Genomic DNA, 22298 nt, shown 5'->3' on the forward strand with positions numbered 1-22298 from the left:
GTTTAGTGGAAGTGTCCCGGGGAGTTGAGCTCTGAGGTGTTGTCATCATAATTTTATCGTTGCAATTCTGGAATACCTGAATCTAGTACGCCGACATCGAAAATCTCTTTTATGAAGTTCGTTGGTGAGATAACCTCGACGCCACCCAGTACTGGGGCGGGAGTTCGGGAGTATCGCCATAACTTGTATAACGGATGCTTTTCGAAGGTTGAGGTAGATGGTTTCCGAAGTTTTCTTGGTTATGTGTTGAAGGATGGATACAGCTGGATGTAGGATTTGCTAGTTTGGGTGAGATATTATGCTTCCCCTGTATCCCCAACACCTGATTGCATAACCGGAAAGGTTCGGGAGTTTCATAGGTGGGAATTCTAGTAGCTCTAGTTCTTCTTCCACGAATATTGGTTTGAGATTGGATTTCTTACCAATTATTCGTTCTTGATCCGTACCTTGTTGATTTATTTCTCTACCTTAATTCTACGTGGCTTCTCAATTTATGGATATGTGACCATTTCAAGAGGAATGCATTCGTTCATTTTGTTCGGATGTGAAGACTATATGTTGCAATTTTCATTCCGTTGGATTCAGCTTCAATATTTATCTATCAATGTGCTAATGGTAGTCAACCTCTTCAGGATGGCTCCTCCAACGCGCATGACTCCGAATCCTGATCCACCTCCACCTCCTCCAGAGGCATGGCAAGCTGTGATGGCCGCAACCAATGCAAACACACAGCTGATCATGCAAATTCTTCAAGAGCGCAATCAAGGCAGTCAAGGGAATCAAGGCAGCAATCAGAGTCACTTTGCTACACTCAACCAGTTCCTTGCTAACGGGCCAAACACTTTCAGCAATTGTGTTGAGGCAACCGATGCTGACGATTGGCTTGTGGATCTGTGCAAGCATTTCGAGTGCAGTAACGTCAGGCCTGAGGACTTTGTTAAGTTCGCTTCCTTCCAACTCAAAGATCAAGCTGCAGAATGGTTCCAGCAGTACAAGGACTCCAGAGGTGGACGTATTATCACTTGGGATGATTTCCGTCGAGATTTCCGAGCTCATCATATTCCCCAGAGCGTGGTTGAAAGCAAGCGTGAGGAATTCCGCAATCTGAAGCAAGGCTCTTTGTCTGTCTATGACTACAACAAGTTGTTCCAGAAGGTTGCCCGCTTTGCCAAGCAGGACGTGCCTGATGAGAAGAGCATGATATATCAGTTCAGGGGTGGTCTCAGAGAAGAAATTCAGGTAGCTCTTGTCCTCTTCGAGCCCTTGAGGTACGATGAGTTCTACAACATGGCACTGAAGCAAGAGGCTGCTCAGTTGAGGTGTGATGCTTCCAAGAAGCGAGTCAGAGATGTTACTCCTTCTTCCTCTACTCAAGTGGCCAAGCAGCAGAAGTTTTGGCTTCCTCCTCCTCCGTTCCGTCAGCCGTATCAGCAGAAGAGCAAAGGTGGCAGTGGTTCTTCCCACCCACCCAACCCTAGCTTTCAGAACAAGACTTCGTCTCAAGCTCCAAGATTGAGTGCTCCGTATCACCGTCCGCTTTCAGAGGTCACGTGGAACAAGTGCCAACAGAAGGGTCACTATGCCAACAAGTGTCTCAACCAGAGGCGTCTTCCTCCTCCTCCTGTCAGATCGGCAAGTACAGCTGTGGTCAAGCATAACCCCAAGCATGCCAAGGTCAATTTGATGAATGCAGCTCAGGCAGAGGACTCGTCAGATGTGATCATGGGTAACCATCCTGTTAATAATATTCCTGCAAAAGTTCTTTTTGACACGGGTGCATCGCATTGTTTCATCTCGAGACCGTTTTCATCTAAGCATGGTTTGCCTTTGCAAATTTTGCCTAGTCCTTTAGCAGTTGTCTCTCCCGGTAAGCGCATGCATGCTAACTCCATTGCTCCGGATGTTACTATCACTTTGGGTGACTACAAGTTTCTATCTTCTCCAACGGTTCTCGGTGACTCAGATATTGATCTTATTCTCGGGATGGATTGGCTTTCTAAGCACAAGGCTCAGCTTGATTGTGCAGCCAGGCAGATTCAATTGACTCATTCATCTGAGGATGTAATTGTCTTTGCCGCTCGGGATAATACCATCCGTCTGTTTTCTCTCAATGAGAAGGGTGAATTGGATGCCATCTCTCAAATTCCAGTCGTTTGTGAATATCAAGACGTCTTTCCAGAAGAGCTTCCAGGAATGCCTCCGCACCGGCCAGTTGAATTTGTTATTGATCTTGAGCCCGGCACGGAACCTGTGTGCAAACGTCCTTACAAGCTCGGACCTGAAGAGTTGAAGGAGCTAAAGAAACAACTCGATGAGCAAGAAAGAATGGGTCTCATCCGGCCTAGTTCTTCTCCGTGGGGTTGTGGTGTTCTTTTTGTGAAGAAGAAGGATGGAACGAACCGACTTTGTGTTGATTACCGTCCAGTGAACAAGAAGACCATCAAGAACAAATACCCACTTCCCAACATCAATGAGCTGTTCGAACAACTCAAAGGTGCCCAAGTATTCTCCAAGCTTGATCTCCGTATGGGTTATCACCAGATTCGCATTCGTGAAGAAGATATTCCCAAGACAGCATTCAGAACAAGCTTTGGTTCATATGAATACACTGTCATGTCTTTCGGCCTCGCCAACGCTCCTCCGACGTTCTCTCGCATGATGAACTTCATCTTCAACGCCTACACCAATGACTTCGTTTTGGTCTATCTCGACGACATTCTGGTTTTCTCGAAGAACAAGCGAGATCATGCCAAGCACTTGCGTTTGGTTCTTGATAAGCTCAGAGAACATCAGTTCTACGCCAAGTTCTCCAAGTGTGAATTTTGGCTTGCTGAGGTTCTTTATCTTGGTCATATCATCTCTGCCAAGGGCATTGCCGTGAATCCTGAGAAGGTGTCTGCAATTGTGAATTGGGAACCTCCTCAGAACGTGAAGCAACTCCGCAGTTTTCTCGGTCTCTCAAGCTATTGCCGAAGATTCGTTGAAAACTTTTCTAAGATCGCGAAGCCTCTCTCAAATCTTCTCCAGAAGCACGTCAAGTATGTTTGGTCTCCGGAGTGCGATATTGCTTTCAACACTTTGAAAGAGAAGTTCATCACTACTCCAGTTCTGACTCCACCTGATGAATCCAAACCGTACGAGGTCTTTTGTGATGCCTCTATCCAAGGTCTTGGTGCAGTATTGATGCAAGAGAAGAAAGTTGTTGCTTATACATCTCGCCAGTTGAAGCCTAATGAGAAGAACTACCCCACTCATGATCTCGAGTTGGCGGCAGTTGTGCATGCTCTTTTGACTTGGAGACATCTTCTATTGGGAAGAAAAGTGGACATTTTCACTGATCACAAGAGTCTCAAGTACATCTTCACTCAGCCTAATCTCAACCTCAGGCAAACTCGTTGGGTCGAAATGATTCAAGAGTATAATCCGAGTATCGAGTATACTCCAGGCAAGGCCAATGTGATTGCTGACGCTTTGAGCAGGAAGGCTTACTGCAACAGTCTGATTCTCAAGCCTTATCAACCCGAGCTTTGTGAAGCTTTCCGCAAACTTAATCTGCAAGTTGTTCCTCAAGGTTTCCTCGCCAACCTTCAAGTCTCTCCTACCTTAGAAGACCAGATTCGCCAAGCCCAGCTTCTTGATGCTATGGTGAAAAAGGTGAAGATTGCGATTGCCAAGAGTCAGTCCAAGTACAAGTGCTACCGCCTTGATGACAAGGACACTCTCTTCTTCGAGGATTGTATTGTTGTACCCAAAGGTGACCTCCGTAAAGTGATCATGAACGAGGCTCACAATTCTCTCCTCTCCATCCACCCTGGGAGCACGAAGATGTATCAGGACCTTAAGCAAGCTTATTGGTGGACTCGAATGAAGCACGAGATCGCTCAATTCGTGAATGAATGTGATGTCTGCAGAAGAGTGAAGGCAGAACATCAAAGGCCAGCTGGTCTCCTCCAACCTCTTGCCATTCCAGAATGGAAGTTTGACCACATTGAAATGGACTTCGTGACTGGGTTCCCTAAGTCCAAGCGTGGCAATGATGCTATATTCGTTGTCGTCGACAAACTCACCAAAGTGGCTCACTTTCTGCCTATCAAAGAGTCGATCACTGCAGCTCAATTGGCGGAACTCTATACCTCTCGCATTGTCTCTCTGCACGGTATTCCTCAAGTGATCTCTTCAGATCGTGGCAGCATCTTTACCTCGAAGTTTTGGGATTCTTTTCAGAAGGCCATGGGCACCAACATCCGCTTCAGCACAGCTTTCCATCCCCAAACAAGCAGTCAAGTCGAGCGTGTCAACCAGATTCTTGAAGATATGCTCAGGGCTTGTGTGATCTCCTTCGGCATGAAGTGGGAGGATTGTCTTCCTTATGCTGAATTCTCCTACAACAATAGTTTTCAAGCAAGTTCGGGCAAGGCCCCATTTGAAATTCTGTATGATAGGAAGTGCCGTACCCCTCTCAACTGGTCTGAAACCGGTGAACGTCAGCTTTTGGGTAATGACTTAATCACAGAAGCAGAGGAAATGTGCAAAGTCATTCGTGATAACCTCAAAGCAGCCCAATCCCGCCAGAAGAGCTACTATGATAGTAAGCACCGTGATTTGGCTTTCGAGATCGGAGATCATGTTTACCTCCGCGTCTCTCCTATGAAAGGTACTCGTCGCTTCGGTATCAAAGGGAAGCTTTCCCCTAGATACGTGGGACCTTTCAAGATTGTCAGCAAGAGAGGCGACCTCGCCTATCAACTCGAGCTTCCTTCAAACTTTGCAAATGTTCATGACGTGTTCCATGTCTCTCAGCTTCGAAAGTGCTTCAAGACTCCTGACCGCACCGTCGACTTCGAGGACATTGAGCTCCAAGAAGATCTCTCTTATCGTGAGCACCCAGTTGCTATTCTTGAAGAGACTGAACGCAAGACTCGCAACAAGTCAATCAAATTTCTCAAAGTCAAGTGGTCACACCATTTCGACTGTGAAGCTACCTGGGAACGCGAGGATCACCTCCGTTCTGAGTACCCGGCGTTCTTTCAGTCCTAGATCTCGGGACGAGATCCTTTCGTAGTGGTGAAGTGTTGTAACACCCCGGATGTAACTTTCCCAATTTGTACTCCAACTCTTGCCGTTTCCGGCGTTAAGTTATGTTTATTTTCCTCGGGTTCAGGTTTTTTTTGTCTCCGTGTGTTGTTGTCTTGGTCATGCATCTCATATCATGTCATCATGTGCATTGCATTTGCATACGTGTTTGTCTCATGCATTCGAGCATTTTCCCCGTTGTCCGTTTTGCATTCCGGCGCTTCGTTCTCCTCCGGTGGTCATTTCTAGCTTTCTTTCGTGTGTGGGGATTAAACATTTCCGGATTGGACCGAGACTTGCCAAGCAGCCTTGGTTTACTACCGGTAGACCGCCTGTCAAGTTTCGTATCATTTGGACTTCGTTTGAAACTCCAACGGTTAACCGAGGGACCCAAAAGGCCTCGTGCGAGTTGCAGCCCAACACCCCTCCAATTTGGCCTAGAACCCACCAAACTCTGCTCCATCATCTAGAGCGTTCGATCACGATCGCGTGGCCGAAAACCGCACCTCATTTGGACTCTCCTAGCTCCACTTATGCCTATAAATAGACCCCCCCCCCCCGTTTTCGGATCTTCTCCTCCCACGAAACCCTAAAAAAAAGATCTCCGCCGCCGCCGGACGTGTCCGACCCGCGCCGGACAACGTCCGGATCCGCCGCCGCCAACCACCGGGCGCCACGTGGCGCGGGCGGACCACATCACCGCCGCCACTCCCGCCGGCCCGTCAGGCCCGGAGCGGGCCCGCCTCTCCGCCGCTCGGGCCAGAGCCCGCGCCTCCTCCCCGCCTCATCTTCCCCAGCCCCGGGTGCCCGAGCCCCACCGCCGTCGAAGCCCGCCGCCACCGCACCATTTCCGGCCGGGGCAAGCTCCGCCCCGGGCCACCTCGTCGCCGGCCGCCACCCCTTGCCGCCTCCGGCCGCCGCCTCGTCGCCGGCGCCGCCTCCTCCGCCACTCCGGCCTCTCCCTCCTCGTCTCCGAGCTCCGGCCGCCATGAACTCCACCGGTGAACAGGAACTCCGGCGGTGAACAGTAGATCCGGCGTGCATCGAAATCCGTGCAGATCTGGATCTGAGATCCGCGGGTTGACTTTTTCTCCTCCGAACCCTAATTTTTGTGCTAACTTTGGCCTGTGATATCTCCGCATCCGTAGCTCCGTTTTGGACATATAGTATATCAAAATGTTCGTCTCGATGAGTACATAATTTCATTCCATTGCATAATTTTCATTTGAGTTCATCTTGATTCCCGAAATTCTATTATAAGGAGGCTTCGTGAATTAATTGTCAGATCTGCTAGTTCATCTTAGACTTTTGTCAAATTTGCCATGATTGTTGTGTGCATGATATGCCTGTGAGTCCTACATATGTTTTGTTAAGGATTTTGTTATCTTTCTATAGGTGCAACCCATGCATTTTTGTGATGTGTGTGGTGACTTGTGCAAGCTTGCAAAGTGAGGCACCCGGTGAATCTGTTTTCAGGGACTTAGTAGTTTTCACTAAGTCTGGGATTATTTAGTTCATGATGCCATATGTTCTTGTTGTTTCCTAGTGATTCGTGCCTCTTTTGAGGATGACAATTAAGGGAGTTTTGTTAATATTGTAGTGCTCTATCCATCCATGTATTTGTTTGCAATTATGGATCACCCTAGCTTGAATCAATCGAGCTCTACTTTTGCTTCGTTGCGAATCGGGGCAGATCGTCAACTTGTTTGCGATTTTGCCGATGTTATTGTAGTTGATCCGTGCATGCTATGCCATTGTTCTTGCCATGTATAGCTTGTATTTTGTGCCTTCTTAATGTATGTATGCTTGTCTTGCCATGACTTGCACCGTAGTGAGTGCATCGAGCTCGTTTACATGCCTTGGTGAGTTATGTTTCAGCATGTCCCAGTTTTCACTAAGTCTGAAAACTGATTATGTTTTTGCTATGTTCGTGTGCTTGTTAGTATATTTTGTGATCCCTTTTGGCTCAAGGTCACTAAGGGACTTTTGTTAAGCTTGTTGAGTAGCTCCCTGCCATGTCTTTCTTTGTCATGTTCAGGTCCTGTAGCATGTTGTTTTGTTGCTCCGAAGAGGGCTATATGATCTGAAATTCCAGACAAGTGTTAATTTCACTAAGTCTGAGATCTGTTTTACCATTTGCGTTTTTGCCATGCTTGTTTGAACCTGTTAATGGATGAATTGGCCGTAGCTCAGTGCTAGACTTTTGTTAAGCATCTTGTGTGCATCCCTGCCATGTATTTTGTTGTCATGTTTGGTGGCTGTAGCATGTTCATCTCATTGCATTTAGATGCCTACTTGCTGTAAATCGCAGACCGGTGTCATTTTTGAATCGCTTGCCATTTTCCAAACCGTAACTCCGATTCCGGCGTTCTTTATATCGTTTTCAAGCGATTTCATCTCATCTTTCCAGTGGCACACTTGGATTTCCAAGTTGAGGCCAGGTTCATGCATTTCCTGTCATATCTTGCATTTTTGCATCCCGCATCGCATCCCGCATAGCATATCATCTCTGCATCGTGTTGTTTGAGTTTGCACGTGGTTGATTGTATCCTTGTTGCTTGTTTGTCTTGTTTGGGTAGAGCCGGGAGACGAGTTCGCTAACGAGGAGCCCGTTGAGTTTGCTTTCGAGGATCCAGTCAACTCTGACAACTGTGCAGGCAAGATGATCATACCCTCGAAATCACTAATATCTTTGCTATGCTAGTTTGCTCGCTCTTTTGCTATGCCATTGCTACGATGCCTACCACTTGCTTGCAAGCCTCCCAAATTGCCATGCCAAACCTCTAACCCACCGTTGACCTAGCAAACCGTTGATTGGCTATGTTACCGCTTTGCTCAATCCCTCTTATAGCGTTGCTAGTTGCAGGTGAAGATTGGAGGTCGTTCCTTGTTGGAACATCATTTATTTACTTTTTGGGATATCATTATATTGACATGTTATCTTAATGCATCTATATACTTGGTAAAGGGTGGAAGGTTCGGCCTCTCGCCTAGTGTTTTGTTCCACTCTTGCCGCCCTAGTTTCCGTCATATCGGTGTTATGTTCCCGGATTTTGCGTTCCTTACGCGGTTGGGTTATAATGGGAACCCCTTGATAGTTTGCCTTGATTAAAGCTTTTCCAGCAATGCCCAACCTTGGTTTAACCATTTTCCACCTAGCCTTTTTCTTTCCCTTGGGTTCTACAGACTCAAGGGTCATCTTATTTTACCCCCCCCCCCCCCCCGGGCCAGTGCTCCTCTGAGTGTTGGTCCACCTGTCAGCTACCGGTGGCCACCAGGGGCAACTCTGGGCTGGCCTACCCGTACCTAAGACAATCTGAGTGTGCCCTGAGAAAGAGATATGTGCATCTCCTATCGGGATTTTTCGGCACATTCGGGCGGTGTTGCTGGTCTTGTTTTAACCTGTCGAAGTATCTTGAATTACCGAGATACCGAGTCTGATCGGAACGTCTTGGGAGGAGGTCTATTCCTTCGTTGACCGTGAGAGCTTGTCATGGGCTAAGTTGGGACTCCCCTGCAGGGATTGAACTTTCGAAAGCCGTGCCCGCGGTTATGGGCAGATGGGAATTTGTTAATGTCCGGTTGTAGATAACTTAAACCTTAATTTAATTAAAAATGAATCAACTGAGTGTGTAGCCGTGATGGCCTCTTCTCGGCGGAGTCCGGGAAGTGGACACGGTGTTGGAGTAATGTTTGCCGCAGGATTGCCCTCTTTAGTTATGCGCTCGCGCTTTGCCTTCTCTTCTCGCTCTCTTTTGCGAATAAGTTAGCCACCATACATGCTAGTCGCTTGCTGCAGCTCCACTTATATTTGCCTTACCCCTTCCTATGAGCTTAAATAGTCTTGATCGCGAGGGTGCGAGATTGCTGAGTCCCTATGGCTCACAGATTACTATTACACCAGATGCAGGGCCTGATGATTCCGCTCCAGGAGACGCGTATGAGCTCAAGTGGGAGTTCGACGAAGACTCTCAATGATACTATGTTTCCTTTCCCGATGATCAGTAGCGGTGCCCAGTTGGGGGTGAACGGGACCGTGTCGCATGTTGGGTTCTCTTTTATTTTGGCGCCGTAGTCGGGCCATGAGTGTTTTGGATGATGTAATGTTATTTATGTACTTGATTGACGTGGCAAGTGTAAGCCAACTATGTTATCTCCCCTTTCATTATCATATTACATGGGATGTTGTGAAGATTGCCTGACTTGCGACATATGCCTTCAATGCGATTATATCTCTAAGTCGTGCCTCGACACGTGGGAGCTATAGTCGCATCGAGGGTGTTACAAAGCATGACTGCCCAAAGAAAGGAACCGATAACAGGACTATTTTCCTTGGAAGATGTTTCTTAATATAACATATCTCTCCGCGTACCTTTGTTTATCAAACTGTATGACCGGATTGCCTTGTTTGTCGTAAATCTTTGCTCTCATGAAGGCTTTATAAAGAAGGACAAACACTCCTCGGCTGCTGGCCGAGGAGGTGGAAGCCGATGGTCGGTCAACAAAGTTTTGTACAATGCGGATCTGAGCATTAATCATGTAAAATACTTGGATACATAGGATCATAAATTGCGAGTAAAGTCGATTTATTGCAGCTCATATTTTAAATACCAAGCGAACAACTTACATAAAGCTCTCCTAAATCCCAAGTGGCATCGATTTCCTATCTATTAAGCCCCTTGGGGCCAACCTTGGTGAGCCCAGCTTTCGCTGGCTCTAGCTCCTTTAAGAGATCTTTATTCTCTTTTCGAGAAGTTTGTGTTAAACACAATAAATTTTTTCGCCCGGATATCGATCCTTAATTCGGCCACCCGTGCCCACATTAAGGCTCGGGGGCTACTGGGCTTCACTCTCATTATTTATAAAGATGAAAGGGGCACATCGAACCCTGATCTGGTGTTGCCACCCGACCAGTGTCTCGGGGGTTACTGCATTTCCTGTTCAGTGCAGAAAATTCAAAGTGCCTAGTGTTCGGCTTGACCGAACTATGGGCAAACGCGTCTTCAGACAACAATAGGTACCATCTGGACCTATCTGGCGTCAACTTCTCAAAACCATAGACATGAGTTGGAGCTCGGAAGTGGTCCGGCATAAAGCTCGGATTCGAATGGCTCGTTCCATAGAGAACTTTTCAGCGTTAAACCAGGATAACCTCCTTCAAACTTCTTCAAGCCAAGGTGATTTATGACACCTCGGATATAGTCCGACATTGGAGCTCGGATACAGTCCGTCGTTGGAGCTCGGATATAGTTCGGCATTGGTGCTCGGCTACAGAAGATATCTCGAATGCAGTCCGGCGTTGGAGCTCCGATGCAAGAGGACACCGCCGCACAGGAACAACTTCAAACCCGAGGTGTGGGATAAAAATAACAAGGCATTGATAAAGGCTGATAACTTAAAGGGTCTCCTCGGATACTCGACGTGTAAACTCTCCGGATCCACTTCGGCGATCCTCAAGATCGAAGATGAGATGATTTGTTGAACCAGTTTTCAAGACCAACGACCGAAGATGAAGAACAGTTCAGAAGAATCGAGGAGCGTCCCCAACTTGAAGACCGGTTCAGGGGGCTACTGACGGTATCCTGGACTAGAGGTACTCACCACGTCGTCTCCCGATCAGTTAGATTGGGCCGAGGACCCCCATGGCCGTATACTCATGGGCCAGTTCGTATACACGAGGAAGATTCCACGAGACTTGGTGATTAAGACAAGGACTCCTCCCCACCGGCGTATTCGATTAGGACTCTTGTTATCCTAGGCCTTTGGTGCATTATATAAACTGAGGCTACGCTAGTTGATAGAGATATGTTAGATCATTATGACATTACTCATCATACCTCTAGGGTTTAGACCACAATATATGATCTCGAGGTAGATCAACTCTGTACTTGATACTCCATTGATATAAACAAAAGCAGGACGTAGTGTTTTACCTCCACAGAGAGGGCCCGAACCTGGGTAAAAACACTTTGTTCATCGTCCCTGTTACCATTGATCCTAAATCCACAGCTCGGGACCCCCTACCCCGAGATCTGCCGGTTTTGACACCGACAGCCTCGGCCAGCTCCTTCGTCCAACAACGCCCGCTGTCCTGATGCCGGCACGCTCGTCAAACACCGCCAGGCTAGCCACCTGGTCCAAGGGAGGCGCACATCTCTTCGCCGGCCAGCTTCTTCGTCGACACCCGCAAGCTGTTCGGCAGTTTGCCAAGGTACAAAATGGACTCCGCCGATGAGTTCTTTTTCCACAATTGCCTTTGTGACACCGACGATTCCTCGTCCGATGATGAGGAGGAGATCTTGGCTACCATGTTGGTCCATGACCACCTTAATAGGCAGCGGCCGTTGTTCCGTGGCTCGATCCCGGGGCACCTTCCGGCATTGAATCGCAACTGAGCAAGCGGCCATTTCCTTCTCTGGAAGGACTACTTTGACACAACCAACCCATTGTTCAAACATCAGAAATTCTGGCGGCATTTCCGTATGGCTAGGCATCTTTTCAACCGTATTAGAGAGGGGGTGGTCAGATACGATAATTATTTCGAGTGCAAAGAGGATGCCCTTGGAAAGATTGGCTTCTCATCTTATTAGAAATGCACTGCAGCCATCCGAATGCTTGCATATGGAGTGCCCGATGATCTCATTGATGAGTACGTCCGTATGAGGGAGTCTACATGCCTAGACTCCATGTACAAGTTCTGCAAGGCTGTGATTGCTGTGTTTGACACTGAGTACTTGAGAGAGTCGACTGCTCAAGATACAACCCGCTTGTTGACGATGAATGCCAGCAGGGGTTTCCCATGGATGCTTGGACGCATAGACTACATGCACTGGGAGTGAAAGAACTGCCCTTCTACTTGGCAAGGGCAATATAAGGGCCATGTCAGGGCTTGCATTGTCATACTTGAGGCCGTGGCCTCACAAGATCTTTGGATCTAGCACTCTTTCTTTGGCATGGCCGGATCGCACAATGATATCAATGTGTTTCAACGCTTGCCGGTGTTTGCAAGGCTTGCCGAAGGCAACAGCCCGCCGGTGAATGTTACCATCAACGGCCACAACAACGACAAAGGATACTACCTAGGTGATGGTATCTATCCTCAGTGGATCACTATTGTGAGGAGAATCCTCAACCCTATCGGAGAGAAGAGGAAAAGATTTGCCTAAGAGCAAGAGAGTGCTAGGAAGGACATCGAGCGTGCCTTTATTATTCTGCAATCTCGATGGAGCACCAAGAAGTTGTGGGAGGTGATGACTGCTTATGTGATCATGCATAATATGATCGTAGAGGATGAGAATCCGGAACGTATCTACGATCAATGGTTTCAGTTTCAGGGTGAGAACGTTGTGCCTAAGCATGGAGGAGCGGCAACCTTTTGCAGAGTTCATCCAATTTCATCACGAAATGCGTGATTGGGAAACTCACATGCAGCTGCAAAATGATTTGGTTGAGCATACGTAGGTGAAGGAAATATGCCCTAGAGGCAATAATAAAGTTATTATTTATTTCCTTATATCATGATAAATGTTTATTATTCATGCTAGAATTGTATTAACTGGAAACATAATACATGTGTGAATACATAGACAAACAGAGTGTCACTAGTATGCCTCTACTTGACTAGCTCGTTGATCAAAGATGGTTATGTTTCCTAACCATAGACATGAGTTGTCATTTGATTAACGGGATCACATCATTAGGAGAATTATGTGATTGACTTGACCCATTCCGTTAGCTTAGCACTTGATCGTTTAGTTTGTTGTTATTGCTTTCTTCATGACTTATACATATTCCTATGACTATGAGATTATGCAACTCCCGTTTACCGGAGGAACACTTTGTGTGCCACCAAACGTCACAACGTAACTGGGTGATTATAAAGGTGCTCTACAGGTGTCTCCAAAGGTACTTGTTGGGTTGGCATATTTCGAGATTAGGATTTGTCACTCCGATTGTCGGAGAGGTATCTCTGGGCCCACTCGGTAATACACATCACTTAAGCCTTGCAAGCATTGCAATTAATGAGTTAGTTGCGGGATGATGTGTTATAGAACAAGTAAAGAGACTTTCCAGTAAAGAGATTGAACTAGGTATTGAGATACCGACGATCGAATCTCGGGCAAGTAACATACCGATGACAAAGGGAACAACGTATGTTGTTATGCGGTCTGACCGATAAAGATCTTCATAGAATATGTAGGAGCCAATATGGTCATCTAGGTCCCGCTATTGGTTATTGACCAGAGAGGTGTCTCGGTCATGTCTACATAGTTCTCGAACCCGTAGGGTCCGCACGCTTAATGTCCGTTGACGATATAATATTTATGAGTTATGTATGTTGGTAACCGAACGTTGTTCGGAGTCCCGGATGAGATCACGGACATGACGAGGAGCTCTGGAATGGTCCGGAGGTAAAGATTCATATATTGGATGATATGGTTAGGCCAAGGGGTCAGGCCCACGGGGCTATACGTCGGTACAAAAGGAGTTTTGTGGAGGCCAGGGGGCCAAACGTCGGAGACCCTGGCGTCTGGCCCTGGGCCAGACGCCAAGGCCCATGGCGTCTAGGCCAGACGCCAAGGATTGTGGCGTTTGGTCCTGGAGTCCGAGTGGGACTCTTGCCTTTCGGGCAAAACCGACTTTGAGGAGGCTTTTGCTCCAAGTTTCGACCCCAGGGCTCAACATATAAATAGAGGGGCGGGGCTAGCACCAAAGACACATCAAGAAACACCAAGCCGTGTGCCGGCAACCCCGTCCCCTCTAGTTTATCCTCCGTCATAGTTTTCATAGTGCTTAGGCGAAGCCCTACGGATATTGTTCTTCACCAACACCGTCACCACACTGTCGTGCTGCCGGAACTCATCTACTACTTCGCCCCTCTTGCTGGATCGAGAAGGCGAGGACGTCACTGAGCCGAACATGTGCAAAACTCGGAGGTGCCGTGCTTTCGGTACTTGGATTGGTCAGATCGTGAAGACGTACGACTACATCAACCGCATTGATATAATGCTTCCGCAAACGGTCTACAAGGGTATGTAGACAACACTCTCCCCTCTCGTTGCTATGCATCACCATGATCCTGCGTGTGCGTAGGAAATTTTTTGAAATCACTACGTTCCCCAACAATGGCATCCGAGCCAGGTTTTATGCATAGATGTCATATGCACGAGTAGAACACAAGTGAGTTGTGGGCGATATAAGTCATACTGCTTACCAGCATGTCATACTTTGGTTCGGCGGTATTGTTGGATGAAGCGGCCCAGACCGACATTACGCGTATGCTTACGCGAGACTGGTTCTACCGACGTGCTTTGCACACAGGTGGCTGGCGGGTGTCAGTTTCTCCAACTTTAGTTGAACCGAGTGTGGCTACGCTCGGTCCTTGCGAAGGTTAAAACAGCACCAACTTGACGAACTATCATTGTGGTTTTGATGCGTAGGTAAGAACGGTTCTTGCTAAGCCCAGTAGCAGCCACGTAAAACTTGCAACAAAAAAGTAGAGGACGTCTAACTTGTTTTTGCAGGGCATGTTGTGATGTGATATGGTCAAGACATGATGCTAAATTTTATTGTATGAGATGATCATGTTTTGTAACCGAGTCATCGGCAACTGGCAGGAGCCATATGGTTGTCGCTTTATTGTATGCAATGCAATCGCCCTGTAATGCTTTACTTTATCACTAAGCGGTAGCGATAGTCATAGAAGCATAAGATTGGCGAGACGACAATGATTCTACAATGGAGATCAAGGTGTCGCGCTGGTGACGATGGTGATCATGACGGTGCTTCGGAGATGGAGATCACAAGCACGAGATGATGATGACCATATCATATCACTTATATTGATTGCATGTGATGTTTATCTTTTATGCATCTTATCTTGCTTTGATCGACGGTAGCATTATAAGATGATCTCTCACTAAATTTCAAGATAAAAGTGTTCTCCCTGAGTATGCACCATTGCCAAAGTTCGTCGTGCCCAGACACCACGTGATGATCGGGTGTGAAAAGCTCTACGTCCATCTACAACGGGTGCAAGCCAGTTTTGCACATGCAGAATACTCAGGTTAAACTTGACGAGCCTAGCATATGCAGATATGGCCTCCGGACACTGGAGACCGAAAGGTCGAGCATGAATCATATAGTAGATATGATCAACATAATGATGTTCACCATTGAAAACTACTCCATTTCACGTGATGATCGGTTACGGTTTAGTTGATTTGGATCACGTGATCACTTAGATGATTAGAGGGATGTCTATCTAAGTGGGAGTTCTTAAGTAATATGATTAATTGAACTTAAATTTATCATGAACTTAGTCTTGGTAGTATTAGTATATCTATGTTGTAGATCAATAGCTCGCGTTTAGCTCCCCTATTTTATTTTTGATATGTTCCTAGAGAAAACTTAGTTGAAAGATGTTAGTAGCAATGATGCGGATTGGATCCGTGATCTGAGGTTTATCCTCATTGCTGCATAGAAGAATTATGTCCTTGATGCACCGCTAGGTGACAAACCTATTGCAGGAGCAGATGCGGATGTTATGAACGTCTGGCTAGCTCAATATGATGACTACTTGATAGTTTAGTGCACCATGCTTAAACGGCTTAGAATCGGGGCTTCAAAGATGTTTTGAACGTCATGGACCATATGAGATGTTCCAGGAGTAGAAGTTAATATTTCAAGCAAATACCCGAGTTGAGAGATATGAAGTCTCCAACAAGTTCTATAGCTAAAAAGATGGAGGAGAATAGCTCAAGCAGTGAGCATGTGCTCAGATTGTCTGGGTACTACAATCGCTTGAATCAAGTGGGAGTTAATCTTCCAGATAAAATAGTGATTGATGGAATTCTCTAGTCACCATCACCAAGTTAGTAGAACTTCGTGATGAACTATAATATGCAAGGGATAACGGAAACGATTCCCAAGCTCTTCGTGATGCTGAAATCGACGAAGGTAGAAATAAAGAAAAGCATCAAGTGTTGATGGTAAACAAAACCACTAGTTTCAAGTAAAGGGACAAAGGGAAGAAAGGGGAACTTCAAGAAGAACGGCAAGCAAGTTGCTGCTCAAGTGAAAAAACCCAAGTCTGGACCTAAGCCTGAAACTGAGTGTTTCTACTGCAAAGGAACTGGTCACTGGAAGAGGAACTACCCCAAGTAATTGGCGGATAAGAAAGATGGAAAAGTGAACATAGGTATATTTGATATACATGTTATTGATGTGTACTTTACTAGTGTTTATAGCAACCCCTCAGTATTTGATACTAGTTCAGTTGCTAAGAATAGTAACTCGAAACGGGAGTTGCAGAATGAACAGAGACTAGTTAAGGGTGAAGTGACAATGTGTATTGGAAATGGTTCCAAGATTGATATGATCATCATCGCACACTCACTATACTTTCGGGATTAGTGTTAAACCTAAAATAAATGTTATTTAGTGTTTGCGTTGAGCATAAATATGATTGGATCATTTTTATTGCAATACGGTTATTCATGTAAGTTAGAGAATAATTGTTGTTCTGTTTACATGAATAAAACCTTCTATGGTCATACACCCAATGAAAATGGTTTGTTGGATCTCGATCGTGGTGATACACATTTTCATAATATTGAAGCCAAAAGATGCAAAGTTAATAATGATAGTGCAACTTATTTGTGGCACTGCCGTTTAGGTCATACTAGTGTAAAGCGCATGAAGAAAATCCAAGCTGGTGGGCTTATGGAATCACTTGATTATGAATCAGTTGATGCTTGCGAACCATGCCTCATGGGCAAGATGACTAAGACTCCGTTCTCCGGAACAATGGAGCGAGCAACAGATTTGTTGGAAATCATACATACTGATGTATGTGGTCCGATGAATATTGAGGCTCGCGGCAGGTATCATTATTTTCTGATCTTCATAGATGATTTGGGCAGATATGAGTATATCTACTTGATGAAACACAAGTCTGAAACATTTGAAAAGTTCAAAGAATTTCAGAGTGAAGTGGAGAATCATTGTAACAAAAATAAAAGTTTCTACGATATGATTGCAGAAGTAAAATATTTGATTTATGAGTCTGGCCTTCATTTAAAACAATGTGAAATAGTTTCACTACTCACGCCACCTAGAACACCACAGTGTAATGGTGTGTCCGAACGTCGTAACCATACTTTATTAGATATGGTGTGATCTATGATGTCTCTTACCAATTTACCACTATCTTTTTGGGGTTATGCATTAGAGACAGCTACATTCACGTTAAATAGGGCACCATCTAAATCCGTTGAGACGACACCATATGAACTATGGTTTGGCAAGAAACCTAAGCTGTCATTTCTTAAAATTTGAGGTTGCAATGCTTATGTGAAAAGTTTCAACCTGATAAGCTCAAACCCAAATCGGAGAAGTGCGTCTTCATAGGATACCCAAAAGAAAATGTTGGGTACACCTTCTATCACAGATCCGAAGGCAAGATATTTGTTGCTGAGAATGGATCCTTTCTAGAGAAGGAGTTTCTCTCGAAAGAAGTGAGTGGGAGGAAAGTAGAACTTGATGAGGTAACTGTACCTGCTCCATTATTGGAAAGTAGTTCATCACAAAAATCTGTTCCTGTGACTATTACACCAATTAGTGAGGAAGCTAATGATGATGATCATGTAACTTCAGATCAAGTTACTACCGAACCTCGTAGGTAAACCAGAGTGAGATCCGCACCAGAGTGGTACGGTAATTCTTTTCTGGAGGTCATGTTAATTGACCATGATGAACCTATGAACTATGAGGAAGCGATGATGAGCCCAGATTCTGCGAAATGGCTTGAGGCCATGAAATCTGAGATGAGATCCATGTATGAGAACAAAGTATGGACTTTGATTGACTTGCCCTTTGATCGGCGAGCCATTGAGATTATATGGATCTTCAAGAGGAAGACGGACGCTGATAGTAGTGTTACTATCTACAAAGCTAGAATTGTCGCAAAAGGTTTTCGACAAGTTCAAGGTGTTGACTATGATGAGAGTTTCTCACTCGTATCTATGCTTAAGTCTGTCCGAATCATGTTAGAAATTGCCGCATTTATGAAATCTGGCAAATGGATAAATAAAACAGCATTCCTTAATGGATTTATTAAAGAAGAGTTGTATATGATGCAACTAGAAGGTTTTGTCAATCCTAAAGGTGCTAACAAAATATGCAAGCTCCAGCTATCCATCTATGGACTGGTGCAAGCATCTCGGAGTTGGAATATACGCTTTGATAAGTTGATCAAAGCATATAGTTTTATACAGACTTACGGTGAAGCTTGTATTTACAAGAAAGTGAGTGAGAGCACTACAGCATTTCTGATAAGTATATGTAAATGACATATTGTTGATCGGAGATAATGTAGAATTATTCTGCAAAGCATAAAGGAGTGTTTAAAAGGAGTTTTTCAAAGAAAGACCTCGGTGAAGCTGTTTACATATTGAGCATAAAGGTCTATAGAGATAGATCAAGACGCTTGATAAGTTTTTCAATGAGTACATACCTTGACAAGATTTTGAAGTAGTTCAAAATGGAACAGTCAAAGAAAGAGTTCTTGCCTGTGTTATAAGGTGTGAAACTGAGTAAGACTCAAAGCCCGACCACGGCAGAAGATAGAAAGAGAATGAAAGTCATTCCCTATGCCTTGGCCGTAGGTTCTATAAAATATGCCAATGCTATGTACCAGATCTATTGTATACCCTACACTGGTTTTGGCAAGGGAGTACAATAGTGATCTAGGAGTAGATCACTGGACAGCAGTCAAAATTATCCTTAGTGGAAGAAGGATATGTTTCTCGATTATGGAGGTGACAAAAATGTTCGTCGTAAAGGGTTACGTCGATGCAAATTTTGACACTGATCCAGATGACTCTAAGTCTCAATCTGGATACATATTGAAAGTGGGAGCAATTAGCTAGAGTAGCTCCGTGCAGAGCATTGTTGACATAGAAATTTGCAAAATACTTACGGATCTGAATGTGGCAGACCCGTTGACTAAACTTCTCTCACAAGCAAAACATGATCACACCTTAGTACTTTTTGGGTGTCAATCACATAGCGATGTGAACTAGATTATTGACTCTAGTAAACCCTTTGGGTGTTGGTCACATGTTGATATGAACTACGGGTGTTAATCACATCATGATGTGAACTATTGGTATTAAATCACATGGAGATGTGAACTAGATTATTGACTCTAGTGCAAGTGGGAGACTGAAGGAAATATGCCCTAGAGGCAATAATAAAGTTATTATTTATTTCCTTATATCATGATAAATGTTTATTATTCATGCTAGAATTGTATTAACCGGAAACATAATACATGTGTGAATACATAGACAAACAGAGTGTCACTAGTATGCCTCTACTTGACTAGCTCGTTGTTCAAAGATGGTTATGTTTCCTAACCATAGACATGAGTTGTCATTTGATTAACGGGATCACATCATTAGGAGAATGATGTGATTGACTTGACCCATTCCGTTAGCTTAGCACTTGATCGTTTAGTTTGTTGCTATTGCTTTCTTCATGACTTATACATGTTCCTATGACTATGAGATTATGCAACTCCCGTTTACCGGAGGAACACTTTGTGTGCCACCAAACGTCACAATGTAACTGGGTGATTATAAAGGTGCTCTACAGGTGTCTCTGAAGGTACTTGTTGGGTTGGCATATTTCAAGATTAGGATTTGTCACTCCGATTGTCGGAGAGGTATCTCTGGGCCCACTCGGTAATACACATCACTTAAGCCTTGCAAGCATTGCAATTAATGAGTTAGTTGCGGGATGATGTGTTATAGAACAAGTAAAGAGACTTTCCAGTAAAGAGATTGAACTAGGTATTGAGATACCGACGATCGAATCTCGGGCAAGTAACATACCGATGACAAAGGGAACAACGTATGTTGTTATGCGGTCTGACCGATAAAGATCTTCGTAGAATATGTAGGAGCCAATATGGGCATCCAGGTCCCGCTATTGGTTATTGACCAGAGAGGTGTCTCGGTCATGTCTACATAGTTCTCGAACCCATAGGGTCCACACGCTTAACGTTCGTTGACGATATAATATTTATGAGTTATGTATGTTGGTAACCGAATGTTGTTCGGAGTCCCGGATGAGATCACGGACATGACGAGCAACTCTGGAATGGTCCGGAGGTAAAGATTCATATATTGGATGATATGGTTAGGCCAAGGGGTCAGGCCCACGGGGCTATAAGTCGGTATAAAAGGAGTTTTGTGGAGGCCAGGGGGCCAAACGCCGGAGACCCTGGCGTCTGGGCCAGACGCCAAGGATTGTGGCGTTTGGTCCTGGAGTCCGAGTGGGACTCTTGCCTTTCAGGCAAAACTGACTTTCAAGAGGCTTTTGCTCCAAGTTTCGACCCCAGGGCTCAACATATAAATAGAGGGGCAGGGCTAGCACCAAAGACACATCAAGAAACACCAAGCCGTGTGCCGGCAACCCCGTACCCTCTAGTTTATCCTCCGTCATAGTTTTCGTAGTGCTTAGGCGAAGCCCTATGGAGATTGTTCTTCACCAACACCGTCACCACGCCGTCGTGCTGCCGGAACTCATCTACTACTTCGCCCCTCTTGCTGGATCGAGAAGGCGAGGACGTCACCGAGCCGAACGTGTGCATAACTCAAAGGTGTCGTACTTTTGGTACTTGGATCGGTCGGATCGTGAAGACGTACGACTACGTCAACCGCGTTGATATAACGCTTCCGCGAACGGTCTACAAGGGTATGTAGACAACACTCTCCCCTCTCGTTGCTATGCATCACCATGATCCTGCGTGTGCGTAGAATTTTTTTAAAATTACTACGTTCCCCAACAGTAGGTTCATACTAGCACATATGCCCGTGCGTTGCAACGGGGAAAATTGATGTTTTGCACAAGCATAATGTCCCACAGCATCGGATTCATTATGAAGAACATGTTGCAACGCAGCATCATCCTTCTACAAAATGAACATAAAAAACACGTTGCAATTTAGTCGTGTTCATATTTTCTTTGCGGGGCGTAATGTCCCACTAATTTCATTTAAATACAATCCTTTTTAATGGCATTTAAGTATGATCCTTTCATTAATTACCATGAAGTCCTCACCCATTTTAGTAGGGAATCAAATCCTTTCTTTTCTAATTTAGTAGCCCCAACACATTAAGGCCTATAGATCTTTCCTTTTAATTATCCTATCTTTTTACCTCAAATTCTTCATGTAGATTTTATTAAGACCACAATTTTTCTAATAGTTATTCCACCGATTTACCCATAATCCTTTCTTTAACTAGCCACATCCGTTTAAATATTATATTTAAGCCCACAATCCTTCCTTTATTAGCTCATTCGCTTAATTAGCTCTCCCTAAACATGAGCCTTGGACCTCACCCTTCCCCATCTACAGAAACAAAGGGCGATTTGTGTGAACCCCGGGCTCTCCACCTCGTCGTTGCCGAATCGGCGGCTCCCTCGCCCTCCGCCGGACGCTCCGGCGGCGGGAGGGCGGGGGAAGCCCGATTTGCAGCGTGTACATAGTGTAGGAGTGCCTAGGGAGCCAGCCGGTGGCGTCGTGGAGGCGGCGGTGCGACTGGATCGGCTTTTTTGCAGGTGTTTGTCTCCCCTTCGACGGCGAAGTTCTGGTGGAGCTCCGTGGTGGACCAGCTCCTTTCTTCGTGCTCGCTGCTCGGTCCAGACGCCGTGCACGGTTCCCCCGTGCCGGAGATCGAGGGATGGCGATTCCGGCGGTTGAAGATCTGGAGAAGGAAGGTGATGTTGAGCGGTGCAACGACGACGACGACCATGGGTGTAGGTCCTCAGGGACCGTTGATCGGAGACTTCCCGTTTCGCCCGGGGGCTGCTTCGATCCAAGGCGTCAGCGAGCAGCGGCGAACGGCACGTCACCGGCTCGTCCACGGCGCCGGCGTAGTCGGGTTGCAGAGGGGCTTCGTTGTAATTTCCTTTTCTGTGTGGACCTTTCAGTAATTTGACTGTTTTAATATCAACTCCTTTTCTCGCAAAATAAATAAATAAATATGATGACTGCCACTCGTATATTTAGAGTGAGTTGGGATTAGTAAATATGAAAGGTGCATAAGTCTTTGGTTGTTACATCTAAGAGATAGACAGGAGGTCTTGTGTTCAATTCTCACAATGTTGATTTATTTTGACCCAATTATTTTTCGCGGTCTCTTTAATAGTAGGTA

This window comes from Triticum urartu, chromosome 4A (genome assembly GCF_056163025.1).
Source record: "Triticum urartu cultivar PI428250 chromosome 4A, HENAU_Tu73, whole genome shotgun sequence".
Classification (NCBI taxonomy): domain Eukaryota; kingdom Viridiplantae; phylum Streptophyta; class Magnoliopsida; order Poales; family Poaceae; genus Triticum; species Triticum urartu.